Raw genomic sequence first — 15,418 nt, 5'->3', positions numbered from 1 at the left:
ATGGCAGAGTTAAATAAGGTACAAAAGATCAACGACAATATGTGCATTATTGAGTTTAGTAAGTTTGAAGACAAACTAAGAGTACTAAAAGCAAAAAGTAATCTTAGAAGTTATAGACAACACCGCGTATACATTGAATGCGATTTAACACTTAAAGAGATTGATATGCAGAAAAATCTTAGACATATAGCAGCAAAAGAAAAGGCAAATGGCAAAAGAATAAAAATGGGTTATGGTTTTATCGTTATTGAAGACACCAAATGGAGATGGAACCATAGTACGAATAATATAGAAATAGTCAGAGATAATGTAGCAGCAACTGGTTTAAAAAACTACTAGTTAATGCAAATTCGAGGATGGATATGGATACGAACATGGCACAGCTTATGGACATGAGAGAATATAACAAAATCGATGCGAGTCTTGACAAAAATATGCAAAAACTAAACCGTAAAAATACAGACAATGAAAGAACTATGAATGCAAAAAATGAAAAACAAAATAAGTATTGGAAAATTGGGTTGTGGAATATACAAAGTCTAAATGGTAAAGAAGAGGAACTTATTGATGAGTTTGAAAACACAAAAATGGATTTTTTAGCATTAACTGAAACAAAGAGAAAAGGTAGTGGATGTATTAAAATGAGAAATGAGCACTACATGATTTTTGGAGGTGTTAATGAGTCAGAACGTGCGAGGGCAGGAGTTGCCCTAATGGTTCACAGAAATGAGCATAAAAATATCACTAGATGGAAAAATATTTCGGAAAGACTCCTTAGAATAGATATGAGTAAAAACGAGAAGACAACAATTATTGTTGGGTATGGACCATCGGAAAATGAAGCCAAGGAACTCAAAGATAGCTTCTGGGAACAATTGCAGGACGAAATGGACCAAATAAATCATAAGGTCATAATAGTAGGTGATTTTAATGGGCGAGTGGGGTCAAGCAATGAATATGACTACCCTATAGGACCATATGGAGAAATGGTCAGGAATAATAATGGACAAAGAGTCATCGAGTTTTGCATCATGAATGATATGCAAGTTAGTAACACATTTTTTCAACACAAGGAGATTCATAAATACACACGAGTGATGGATTCGCGGAACGAAAAATCCGTTATTGACCTAGTATTAGTACAGAACAGATACAAAAATGAAACAGCGGACGTGCGTGTTAAAAGAGGCTATGAGATCAGCTCGTATCATTTTCTCGTTGAAACTAAAGTACAGACAAGGAGAGAACAGGCATTTCATATTAAAAATGAAGAAAATCGCTACGAACAACCAAGTATTAAAGTATACAAACTTCAGTCTGAAAATATTAGGAAAGAATACTGTCGTAAATTAAATGAAGAAATACGAAAAACAAATTGGAAAAATGAGGAGGATATAGAAATATTATGGAACATTTTTAAGGAGCTGGTGTACGCAACTGGGAGTAAAGTATGTGGGGTAACGAAAGGAAGATATCTGAAAGGTACAGCTTGGTGGAATAATGACATAAAATTGGAAGTTTCGAAGAAGAAAAAATTATGGAAAAAGTATATAAGCAATAAAAGTGAAAGTAATTATCAAGAATATAAGGAACAGAGAATACTGGTTAAAAATAAAATTAAAGAAGCTAAGAATCGACAATGGGAAGAATTTGGAAATAAAATGGAGTACAATTGGGAGGAGTACAATTTAAATGAACAACAAGATGATGATGACAGAACATACGAAGAATACAGGGAAGCAATTTTAAAATTAAAAATGGCAAGGCTGCAGGACACGATAATATTAAGGCTGGGCTAATTAAATATATGGAAGGAGAAGGATTACAATTACTATGGAAGATCATAAGGAGCTGTTGGCGTACCGGATGCATACCTAGAGCTTGGACGCTTGCAACTATTCTACCATTGCACAAAAAAGGCGATAAACATAAGTGTTCTAACTATAGAGGAATATCATTGTTGGTAGTTGCTAGTAAAATCTACGAAATAATACTAGAGAAAAAGCTGCGAGAAAATATCGAGGCCACACTGGATGACAGCCAATGCGGGTTTAGGCCAGGGCGAGGTACAACCGATCTCATATTCACGGTGAGACAGTTATCAGAAAAAGCCCTAGAGCATAACAGTAAGTTGTATCTCTGTTTTGTGGACTTGGAAAAAGCATTTGATCGGGCGCCACGTAACAAGATCTGGGAAATATTAAACCGTAGAAATGTGAAACCGAAGTTAATCCAAGCAATAAAGAGTATATATAAATGTACACGTAATAATGTAAGAACGAACAATTGCTCATCTCTAGAATTCTACACAAGGACAGGTGTAAGACAGGTGGTGTTCTGAGTCCTTTGTTATTCATCACTCTAATGGACGAAATTGCAAAAGAATGCAGGGGTAAGGTAAAAAGAACTAGGGTTGGGGTGTATAAACTTCAACAAGTTTGCGTGTCAGAGTTGATATATGCCGATGACCTGGTTATTGTGGCAAAATCAGAAAAAGACTTGCAAGTAAATGTGAATGTTTGGAATGAAGCCTTTAAGAAATTTGGGATGAGAATAAATATTGAAAAACAGAAGCTTTAGTAATATCGAAAACACAAGAAAATATAAATGTTAAGTTGAATAATGAGACCATTACACAAGTTGAGGACTTCAAGTATCTAGGATCAACAATGAATGGGCAAGGAAATATAGAACCAGAAATAAACAGGGGTAATGAGTGCAACAAAATTATACTATGCACTAAATAAAAGTTTTATTAGGAAGAAAGAAGTAAGCCTGAAAACAAAAATGAAAGTATTTCAAACCGTATACGAGCCGGTGCTACTCTACGGTAGTGAAACGTGGACAGTGAACGACAACATCCGTAGTAAAATCCAAGCATGCGAAATGCGATATTTACGTGCGGTATCCGGGGTGACCAGACGTGATCGTATAAGAAATGAAGACATACGTGAAGGGTGCGGTGTTGGAAGGACCTTAGACAGACTTGAAACGAAACAGTTATCGTGGTTCGGACATATGGCGAGAATGAGTGAAGGTAGAACTGTAAAGAGGGTATGGAAAGCGGCATCTGACAACAAACGAAGAAGAGGCAGGCCAGCAAGAACGTGGAATGCAAATATTGGAAAGGCTTGCGGAAAAAGAAATATTGGGTGGAGAGAAGCAGAAAGACTAGCTACCGACCGAAAGGCATGGAGACGTCTCATTTCTCCACTTACCTCGACACCGTAAGGTACAAGAGGACGGCTTAAGTAAGTAAGTACTTTCTGTATGTCAACGTCAAAAGGATCTTTTGCGTCGATATGTCCGTTTAATATGTCAATGGGTCTTAACTTCGTTGCTGAATGTATGGAATTATTATACCCAATTATAGCGTATAGCATTTGTTCTTTTATCGGGAGCTTTGCCTTGGTGTTCCTTAGGATTCGAAGATGTTCGATTAATGTAGAATGAAATCTCTCAATCATCCCGTTGGATTGCGGATTCTCTGGTGTCGTATACTGGATTGAGATTTTATGAGAGTCTACAAATTCTTGTATTACTCCATTTTTGAATTCCGTACCATTATCGGCGCTACTATCATTGTTGGGAATCCATGATGGGTTATGAAAATTAGTAGTGCGTTGAGTACATTGATTGCGTTTCCTCCATTTATTGGGTAGGCTTGTCCATACTTCGAAAATGCGTCTATTATGGTTAGAAGCCTGGAATAAATCAATGTGAACTATTTCCCGTGGTTTAGTGGGAGTTGGTGTAACCATAAATTTTGGTTTAAGAGGAAGACTGTCATATTTATTTTCTTGACATATATCGCAGAAGTTTATGATATCTTCTATGTCTTTCTTCATGTTAGGCCAGTAATATCTTCTTCTTATTTGACTTTCTGTTTCAGCTATTCCTCTATGGTTCGTTTTACCTTCATGGTAGTTTTTTATAATTTCTTTTTGTTGTTCTTCTAGGTTAACATCTTCCAATAAAATATTACATTTTACTAAGTCATATGCGTTGTTTTTAAAAGTTTTTCTGATAATTTCACAAATTTCTGCAAACATTTCTTCTTCCTTGAAATAAAATTGCATACTTCTTTTTCGGGTTGAGGTGTTCCTTAAAAATTTTTATGGTATCAGCTTTTAACTGATCCTTCGATAGCTGGATATGATAACGTCTTTTATTCGGAAAGGTTTGTGTAATTGTTGGAGGTCGTGGATTGTAGTTGACGATTTTGACTATAATTTGGTTATTGTAGAAGTTAAGTGGTTTTTCCGAAGCAGGTATACCAAGAATTGGGTTTTCTACTGCTGTATGTATTGTTTCATTTCCGTCTTCATCCATGTTTTTATCTTCGTTTTCAACATTGTCTTCTGGGATGTTTTGATCTTCGTGTTCAACAGTGTCTTCTGGGATGTCTTTTGGGATTAATTCTTCTATAATCTCGTCGATTATTCGATCTGCATCTGGATTATTAGTCGTTGGCCATCCATCGTCTTCCATGTCTACTAAATCATCAAAGACTTCCTTAATTTGTGAATCGATGTCCTTAGTTTCCTTTGTGTATTTCGATTCGAGACAGTGCGTCCACATTTGTATTAGCTTTGCCCTTTTTGTAAATTACCTCGTAGTCAAATTCTTCTAATTTTAATCTCCAACGTACTAGTTTGGAGTTGGGTTCCTTTAGAGAAAATAGATATTGCAAGGGACGGTGGTCTGAAAGTATTTTAAATTTTGTTCCAAATAGGTAGGGTCGGAGATATTTAGTTGCCCACACTATTGCTAGCATTTCTTTTTATATTGTTGAGTATTTGGTCTCAGTTTCATTTAGAGTCCTGGAAGCGAAGGCAATTGGTTTATCACTGCCAACTGGTCCTTGGGAAAGTACTGCTCCGATAGCAAAATTGCTGGCATCTGTTGTGAGGTTAAAACGGTTTGGAAAAATCTGGATATTGCAATAAAAGCTCATTCATTAATAATTTCCTGAATGTTTCAAAGTATTTTACGAATTCGGGTGTATGTTCGATCTTTGCGTCCTTTTTCAAGCATCTTGTTAGAGTTTTGTGATTTTTGCGAAGTCTCGAATAAACTTTCTGTAATATCCCAAGAGTCCAAGGAATCCTGTAATTTCTTTTGCTGTTTTAGGTATTGGATATTTTTCTATTGTTTAAATTTTCGCTGGATTCGGTTTTATTCCTTCTTGTGTGACTACGTGTCCCAGAAAATTAACTTGCTTTTTTAAGAATTCGCATTTGTCAGCTTGGATTTTTAGTCGGGCTTCTCTTAATCGTTGAAATACTTTTGTGAGATTTACTATGTGTTACTGTAATGATGTTGAGTATACTATTACGTTATCCATATAGACGAGGCATATTTCTCCTTGAAGTCCCTTCAATACGTTGTCCATCATACGTTGGAACGTATGATGTACAAATGGCATTCTTAAATATTCATAGTGTCCATTTTCCACATTAAATGCTGTTTTGGGAATGTCTTCTTCAGCCATCTCGATTTGATGAAATCCGCTCGCTAAGTCGAGGGTCGTAAAATATTGACATCTTCCCAATTTCTCCAAAATATCGCTAATGTGAGGAATTCTGTATCTGTCGTCAATTTTCTTCTCGTTGACCTTTCTAGAATCTACCACTATCCTCCACTTTATTTTACCGGATGAATCTGGTTTCTTTGCCACGATCCAGATGGGCGAGGACCATGACGATTGGCTTGGTCGAATGATCCCTTGCTCTAACATTGAAGAGATTTGTTTCTTTACTTCTTCTTTGTGCACATACGGATACCGGTATGATTTCGTATATACAGGCTCTTCATCCTTAGTTCTGATGTGGTGTTTGACTTCGTTAGTATAGCTGAGAGGAGTATCTGGTTGATGAAATATATCAGAGAATTTTCTGCATAGGTGGCGAACTTGTTCCTCTTCTTCCTCGTTAAGATGTTCGGTTTTAATTAAATCGTCGATATCTTGTCTATAGTCTGGTCCGGCGGTTGTTTCCATGGAATATATATGGAAATCTTGAACGTCTATTTTCTTGCTCTCGAGTGGTTCCATAAGGGAAAGTTGAATGGGGTCTGATGTGAAGTTGGCAATTTCGGTCCAGGCGAGGTGGTTCTCGGCGTTAGTAAGGGCTTCTCGTACTACGACCCCTTGTACTTTTTGAGTTAATTTTGACTTGGCTAATTGAATTTGGTTCCAAATGGATGGAATAAAATTGTGTTTTGTTTGTTTCATAATATTTGATAGGGATTGTAGAATCTTTTGTAACTAGAAGTGATTTAGGAAAGTTTAATTGGGCTTCGAAGAGTTTTAGATTGTCGAGGCCAATAAGACCATCGAAAGTTTTGTGAAACTTGAAGAGATAAAATTTCATTTTGCTGTCAGAATTAAATTCTGAAAATAAAGGAATTTCAGCACAATATTTTTGGGAATAATTTTGAAAAATTGATGTGACGGAGAAGGGTTCGTGTTTTATATAATTTGGAAAATATGAAGAAGCTATTTCTGGATTAATAAATGACTTTGTGGATCCTGTATCGATTAAAAGTCATAAAGAAGGCTCAGAAATTTCAATGTAAGGTAGCTCCTTCTTGTCGGGAAATGAATGAAGTTCAATTACGTTTCGGCTGCTTCTGGTGGGTCCTCTCGAAAATTTAACGTTTTCTTCGTATTCGGTTGGTTGATTTTCGTATGATCTTGTAGAAAATTGTCGTATTCAGGTTCGTAGTAATCATTGTAGTTGGCATTCTCTTCTTGCTCATCTCCGTGGCATTGTATATTGTAAAGTTCTTCGACGGTGACTTTTGGCTGTGCTCGGTAATTTGGTGTAAATTTTTGACGGCTCCGGTTGTGGTTTCTGATATTCCACTCATAGGTGTTGGTTTAGGCTGCTTTAACTGTCCGGGTTTGGGTGCTAATACATTTGACTGGTTCTGGGTTCTGAATGCTGGAGGGTTTGAATTTTGTCTAAATTGGTTGAAGTTTTGTTGTCGATGTGGTTGTTGAAACTGATTCTGTAGGTAGAATTGTCTGATTGGTTGCTGCCATTGCGGAGGTGCAAAATTTGGCTGTTGATAAAATGGTTTTTGGACAAGTAAAGGCATTTGCTGTCTCTGAGGTCGGCGTTGTTGATAATGTTCGCTTTTGTGAGAGCTTGTTGACGGAAAAATTCTTGTTTGCTTCTTTTAATGTCGGCATTTACAGTATGTAATTCTAAGTAATTGTTAATACAGCTTAAAAGTCCCATTATTTTTTCATAAAAATGCATGATATTTGTCTTAAATTTACTAGGTCTCTTGTAAGCGAATTTTCGTCTCTTTGGTCTCCAAAATTTTGAATTAATGCATTTTTTATTTCATCAAAAGTTTCGCATCCATATACGGATATAACTTCTTTGGCTCTACCTGTTAATTTACTTATTATAAGTCAAGTCAAGTCATATACCATGTATAATACAGTATAATACCAGTATAATACCATGAAGCAAAAATTTATTTTGGATATTAGCTGCATTTAGTCTATCATAATAATGGTTTAAAAGTATTGTAGAAACTTTAATAAATTCATGTAATTAATTTGGGTTTCCGTCGAAATTTGGAAGAATGCATAAATATTTCACGTCAAATTGTGGAACTGCCATATTTAAAAAAAATAATTTTCAATATATACAGTCAATAGTCAAATAAGTATGGTAAATTTAAAATATATCAATCTTACATTGCTTATTATCTATCTATTAATCTCTAGTGTTTATTAATATAGTATTAATTAAGCTATTCAAATTTTTCTTTAAATAAGTTTATAAATCTGGCTCTAAAGTCAATCTAAGGAATTAGAGGAGATATTTCTAAATTATTTCAATCTTTCTATTAATCTATTCAAATATTTGTTTTTATATTCTTAATCTAGCTCTGATTCAATCTAAGGACTCAGAGGAGTGTGATTTAATAATATCTCTTTCAAAAAATTAATCTTCTTAATTCTAAGTAATAAAAAAATCGCTTACAGGATAAAGACGATGCCGATGTGCATTCCTTTGCTCCTGAAGGCTTTTAACTTCTATTTCTAACTGATAATTCTCTCGGGTGAACTCTGCAACCGGTTTCCCTGGGGCTGGTTCTTGGAACAGTGGACAAACACTTAAAAATGACGAGGATCTATAAAGACTCTTCCACTTCCGTACTGACTCTGCGCTAATTATGAATGTTCTAGGGAAAAACACTTTTTTAAAAACTGAACTTCACAATTAAAACTTTTATTTCGACAAACAAAGATTTTAGTTACAACTCAATAATTTAAAATCAGACTTTACTTTAACATTTAAATCAAGACTACTTTTAACTATTTTTTATCAGACTGAAAAATATTGATTTTTACATGGTCTTTTATAATTTTTATTACTGCTGAATTGCTGTTGCATTACGTCGAAATTGAGTCCAGAATATTCAACGCTGCGACTAGGGATAAAGCAAAGAGAATGATGATGATTATTATAAACATCGACTTGTCCGAGCGTTTCATTATGTGCTAAAAATATACAATTTAATAGGCGAGGTAACACTTATTCCAGCGCACTGTATAAAAAACAAAACTAAACACAAAAATAAAATACAATAAAACAAAATATAAATCACTAATTAATACAAAAAATTAATTGCAGTTTAATTTTTTTGTCAGTATTTCTGCTAGTAAATTGGCAATTGATGACATGCTTAGATTAAGGTTCCTTTATTCTAATTTTATTTCCCTCAATTCAGTCAAGGAATTCTGCATTATATCATTTTCAACATCTTCGATGTTTTTTTATATATTATGAATTTTTTTTTTCTTCGATGCCTGGGATTTGCAGTATCCATAGTCAGTAGTCTGTAAAAAATATTTACATGATGTACTTATGTGATATAGGTACATGTATTAGAGCTCACTTCTATAGATCTACGTAGAATTTCGCGTGTCTGAATGTTGCTCGTAGAAGCAATCTATAAAAAATATTGAGTATCAGTGAAAGGTACAAAAAACATACTATTAAACAAATCATGGAAAAAGCATACGAACATCAACATGATATAAAAATATTACTTAGACTTTGAAAAAGCCTTTGACTCAATAAAGAGACAGGAAATAATGAGAGCCCTAAAATATCAAGGAGTAAGTAAAAAACTTAGAAACCTAATGAAAATGTCAATGAACAAATCAAAAGTCATTATTATAACACAAAAAGGGGAAGCAGAAGAATTCAAAATAAATAAAGGAGTGAGACAAGGTGACTCACTGTCAACAATACTATTTAACCTGACAGTAGATTTTGTGTTAAGAAAGATCCAAAAGGAAAACCTAAGATCATCAGATTACCACTTAATCGCCTATGCAGATGATATAGCAATAGTAACAAAAACACAAATAATCATGGAAAAATTATTAATGGAGATTGAAGAAGAGGGAAAGAAGATGTGACTAAGAATTAATGAAAAGAAAACAAAATTAAGAGACTCGAAAAAGCAGAACAAAACAGAGAGATAAGGATATGAAATAAAAAATACGAGGAAGTACAGAAATTTATATACCCGTGTGTTATGATAAACAACAAAGGGGAAAAAAGCGGAGATCGAAGAAAGAATAATTGATAAACCGGGTATATCAAACAAATAGAAAACTACTAAAGAGTAAAATATTGACCAAACAAACAAAAATGAATGTTTTACATATTTTATTTAAATGAATAAAAATAGGACTAATAACGATGTGCAGCAGAAACGATGACTATGACAAATAAAGAAAAAGAGAAATTAAGGATAGATGAACGAAAGATAATAAGGACAATACTGGGTCCAGTGAGAATCGAAGAACGAGAGTATAGAAGGAGAACAAATAAAGAAATTTTAGAAGCAGTAAATGGAGAGTGTGTTGTGGGTTTGTGTTTTATTGGCACAGTTTTTCGCAACCAACTGGCCAGTTAATGTGGTTTGAGTTCTCTATTTTACAAAATTTGTGCTTAGTATCTACATTTAAAACTATTACTACTACTAAGTTTTTTACTCTGTTTTTGTTATATTTTTTTATTATATTTTTTTTACTTTTTTTGGTTTGTTTTTATGTATTTTTGTATTTTTTTGTATATTTTTTTTAAATGGAAGAGATCCAGTGTAAAGAAAATAAAAGTACAAAGAACCAAATAACTGGGTCATATATGGAGACAAGGACCAGAATCAGTATCAAAAGCTATGAGATTATGGCAACCAGGAGGAAAAAGGAGACGTGGTCGATCCAGATCGAAATGGGTAACTGAAGTAGAGGAGGACCTAAGAGGGGCAGGAATTACAAAATGAAAAGAGAAGGCCATATACCGGAAGAAATTGAGACATATTAGTGAACAAATACAATTATCCAGGGGACTGCTCCACCCCATAAAATGGATCTAGAAAGCAACGAAACCCCACATAGCGTGTTAAGCCATATACTATACTTAAGTGATATAGGTACACTAATCAGAGCTCACCTCTATAGATATACGTGGAACTTCGGGTGTCTGAATATTGCTCGTAGAAGCAATTTATAAAAAATATTAAGTATTTATCAGTGAAATAATATTATGTATACAGACATCCCAAACTGTAGTTACATACCGATAAATGGTCACTGGTGGACGTGAAAACATTGCTGATGCTAGTAGATGAAAAAGTCTGAAATTTTTTGAATATTTACATCTTAATTAAACATGTGATAAATACTCACTCCACACTCGGATACGACGGTCCCCTCATAAAAGATTTTCCTAGAATATTTACTACCCGTTCCTCCAGTTGATTTAATTCTAGTTTAACTTTTGGCCCTCCACCAGTGGCTGCAATGTCTTGCCTTTTGGCCGCAGCCTTCTTTTTAATGGTGTACTTAATATCTGCCCAAGTCTATAATAAAAAAATACATAAAAAGAAAATGGAAAAGCCATACTTTTATATATTTAATCTAACCTTTTGCCTTTCTCAACAGGCTTAATTCCTTCGCCTATTGAATTTAAAAGTTGGGAAAGCTCTTCCCAAAGTTTTCTTTGGATTGTTTTTCCTGTAGGAGCATGAAACTGCCCTTTTGAAAACTTGTGGTGCTCCATAAATTCCAAAAGGATGTTCCAATGGCCCTCCGTTAATTTAAAAGACATATTCTTGTTGTCGTTGTTGATAAATGATAAAATAATCAGACGAAAATTTTTATTTCAACGAAAACGAATTTATCACTGTGTCTCTTGTCACTGTCAAATTCAAATTTCGAAGGAAGAGTGAGAGAGAGAAAGTATATTTAAAAATAGACACTAACATCGAATTGGCGAGTCGACAGCGCAGTATGTATCGTATAGTTCCTTCGAGTTGACTCGCATCGTAAACGTTGGGAGAGAGGTTTCGTAATCACTACCCTCGGAAAAAAATGGCGTGATACGATGCGTATCGAGTGTTTGTAATCCCGTTGCAGAAGTGGCAAAAATTTTAAGTGGTAATCTCAATATCATTGGTAATTTAGATTCTGAGTTAATTAGTGCCCTGAAGTATGCACCAATAACATCCACAGATGTAGAAAGATCATTTTCTAAAGATAAATACATATTATCTGACAGAAAATATAATTTTTCTGTCAGATAATATTTCTAAAAAAAACACCTTATTAACAAGGTAGGAGTTGTAACCCCAATTTTCAATAGATCATTCTGTTTTAGATAATTACAGGCCAGTTACGGTACCTACTGTTTTGGGTAAAATTTATGAAAAATGTATGTATAGTTTTTTTAATAAATACAATATCGTCGGTGATACTGCAATATGTCGTATGTCGCAATTAGGTAATATTTCAGGAGAGAAAAAAACTCTTCTCGTCGACCATTTTTAAATTTGAAAATGCGATTATTTGTGGATGATGTATCCATTTATTTGGGTATTAGTACAGGAACACGATTCTTTGTTCAGTGGAATGTTAAGCAAAATGCCGTTACATATGACATATTCCATTGAAAGTTTAAATATTTTATGTCATATACGACAATTTTGTAATGCATGTACACCTCAGAAAAACAATTAATTGTTTTCAAACCTTTTGTTTATTTTATTTAAATGGCGGAGAACAAAACAAGAAATTCTAAACTAATAAACTGGAAAGAAGAAAATATCATACACAAATATCATAAAATGCATAATAATCTGATTCTATAACAGAGTTTAATTGTTGAAGATGTAAAAATTTTGAATCCTCAATTGGGCGTGACGATAAATATAAGGGTGCGTGAATTACAGACGTTCTAGTACGACTTGGTCTTCGTGGCCGTTCGAGCCATTCATCAGTAAAATTGATTTTGTATTTTATCAGTCCTTGAGGAAGATATTGCAATGCACAAATATCTGTGACACAAGGATCACCTGTTTGGCTTCCAGGTCGAATTTGTGTGTACATTCCTGTGTTGTATTGTAAAAAATCGCTGTAATGCAAAGACACTACTTTGTAAGGGGATGGGTTTCGCCTGGCCGCTTTTATAACTTTAGTATAATCTGCGGGAACATCAATATTATTTTTTCTTCGTGACTTTCTCTCAATCACACTGTGGACCGAATCCACCTCCATCTGGGTATGTCCTACCTCTAGGTACTTTTGCTGTATAATAATATTTTTCTCCATAGCTATCTCCAGCAAACCATTTGACATATTTACATTTCTGTTTTGGTACGCACAACCGTCGCTCCATAGGATTATTGTCTTCGGGTTGTGTCTTTCTATCTCTTCATTAAGAAACTTCACTACAATGGAAACAAACACATCGCTATCTAAACACTCCATATCCCTCGTGCCATAAATAACAAGCCACATCATTGTTATTAAGATTAAAAAATGTTTGGTTGTGAATCTTCAGTTTTCGTTTATAGTACATGGCAGAGGCTTGGGTATATGGACAAAGAAGAACGGCTTGTAAGTCGTAAGAGCGTGCCTGTTCTTTCTTGGCAACATGTCTATCATAATCTGATTGACTTATTAAATTTTCTTTAAAGTTAATTATCTCAAAATTATGTTAATGTGGGATGGATCAATTCTGCATAACTATGTCCATATAATAGGCATCTATACTCACATCTAGTACTTTTTTATTTGCAATATTTGTTTAATATAAACACTATATAAATTTAATTACTCTGATAATGTGAACCATACATACAAGAATCAAAAAATTTGATTTATAAACAATTTTTGAAATGTGGGACACTAATTGAGCTAAAAGTTATTATTGTGAAGGCTTCACAAATCATTCCTTGTATCGGCATGTAAGTGCACAACTTATACATTATGTTATTAGATACCACTCAACCTATCACTGCATATCAATACGGGTGTATCCAGTGATGAGTGCGCTAATAACCGGCAAAATAACGGAAAAGATGGAAAACATAATACGTTGTGTAATAAAAAGAGGAGAAACTAGTAGAGGTAGGAAGTTATCAATAGAAACCTATAAATTTACATTATGTTAATAGTTTTGCACCTTTAGACATAGCGGTGCCAAACTGTCACAGGAGAATTTTATAAAATTCTCCTCTACCTGCTATGTATGCATATGATAGATAAATAGATAGATATGTTTATTGACTATTTTTACATAGTAAACACTACATGTCATGTCATAATGTCAACACATACAAGTCACTTTTGTATACATAGAAAATAACTACGAAATAATACAACACATTATATAACATATACAGTGAAAAATAAAAATATAAAAATACAAAAAAAAACAATTCAGTTAAGTAGGTGTAATATAGTTTTCATAAAAACGACCACACTAGGAGCTCAAACAAACAAATTCCTGTATACTATAGAAAAAGTGTTCCAGCAGGAAGTGTTTTGCTAATTTATAAAATTGTTTATAATTCATTGCCTTAATATCAATATTTTTGTTTAGATTTAAAAAACAATTATACAGATTATAATCTATTGTATTAAGTTGTGTAACACACAATCTGGAATATGGTATAATGATATGATTTTTGTTTCTTGTATTATACTGATGTTTTTACATCTTGTATATTATTATGAACAGTTAACAAAGTTTCAAATATAAATATTGAAGGTAAAGGAAGAATGCCATACTTTTTAAACAAGGGTTTACAGCTGGCGCGATATTCCGCTAAAGCAATAATTCGGATTGCTGCTTTTTGAAAAGTGAAAGCTTTATATATGCATAGGACGAGTTTCCCCAAAAAATTATGCAATATGTCAGGATACTATGAACTATTCCAAAATAAACTGACCTAAGAATATCTCGACTCACAAAAGTAGCCAATCTGCGCATAGCAAAAATCTGTGAGGCGAGCTTCTTACACAATCCTTCTATATGGTGCGACCAGTTCAACCTTGTATCCATAGTAACACCTAGTAACTTTACTGGTTCAGACGGTTTAACCCATCTATCAGAACTAAATACTATTGTCTGGGTTTCCTGCTCGTTTAACTTAAGTTTGTTACAGTTAAACCAGGCTTTAGATTTTTCTAATATTTACTGACTGTAATCAGTTTTATCTCTACATAATAAGGTTGTGTCATCTTCAAAAAGAACACAGTTGGTGTTATTTAAGGCACTTTGTAAATCATTTATATATATCAAGGATAGTAGAGGTCCCAAAACTGATCCTTGTGGTACTCCGGTTGAAACTGGTAAAGGATTAGATTCTTGTTTATTAAATGCAACAATCCCGTAAATCGTAGTTCTATTACCTCAGTAGAATTTTCTCCTGATGATATTTTTAAAAAACTTATAGAACTTGACACCAACAAATCTCCAGGATCAGATAATCTTTCTCCTACTTTCTTGAAATCATGCGCAAATGCTCTGAAATATCCACTCCATTTGCTTATGGAACCATCATTCCACTCTGCTACTCTGCCACTTATTTGGAAAGAAGCACGGGTGAAACCAATTTTTAAGAAAGGAGATAAACTCGACCCCAAAAATTATAGGCCTGTTAGTCTCACTCCAGTTATATCCAAAGTTATGGAATCAATTATTGTGGATAATTTACACATATTTTTGAACCAGCATCAAATAATCCCGAACGAACAACATGGCTTTACCAGTGGAAGATCGGTTGTTACCAACTTGTTGTGTTGCCTAAATGACTGGACTACCGAAATAGATATGGAACAGGATATTGATATTATCTACTTAGATTTTAGCGAGGCTTTCGATAAAGTTCCAAGAGAAAGGCTTTTGAAAAAATTAAACAGGATTGGAATTCGTGGGCAACTGTTAAACTGGATTTCGGCCTTCTTGAAAGAAAATTTTCAGTAATAATCTTCAAGTAGCCCCCTATATGACGTAATAACTGGAGTCCCCAAGGATCTGTTTTAGGGCCACTACTGTTTAATATATTTACATCGGAGCTAAAATACATC

The sequence above is a fragment of the Diabrotica virgifera genome, chromosome 9 (assembly GCF_917563875.1).
Source record: "Diabrotica virgifera virgifera chromosome 9, PGI_DIABVI_V3a".
NCBI lineage: Eukaryota > Metazoa > Arthropoda > Insecta > Coleoptera > Chrysomelidae > Diabrotica > Diabrotica virgifera.
The sequence above is the reverse complement of the archived record's forward strand: the minus strand, read 5'-3'. Positions refer to the sequence as shown.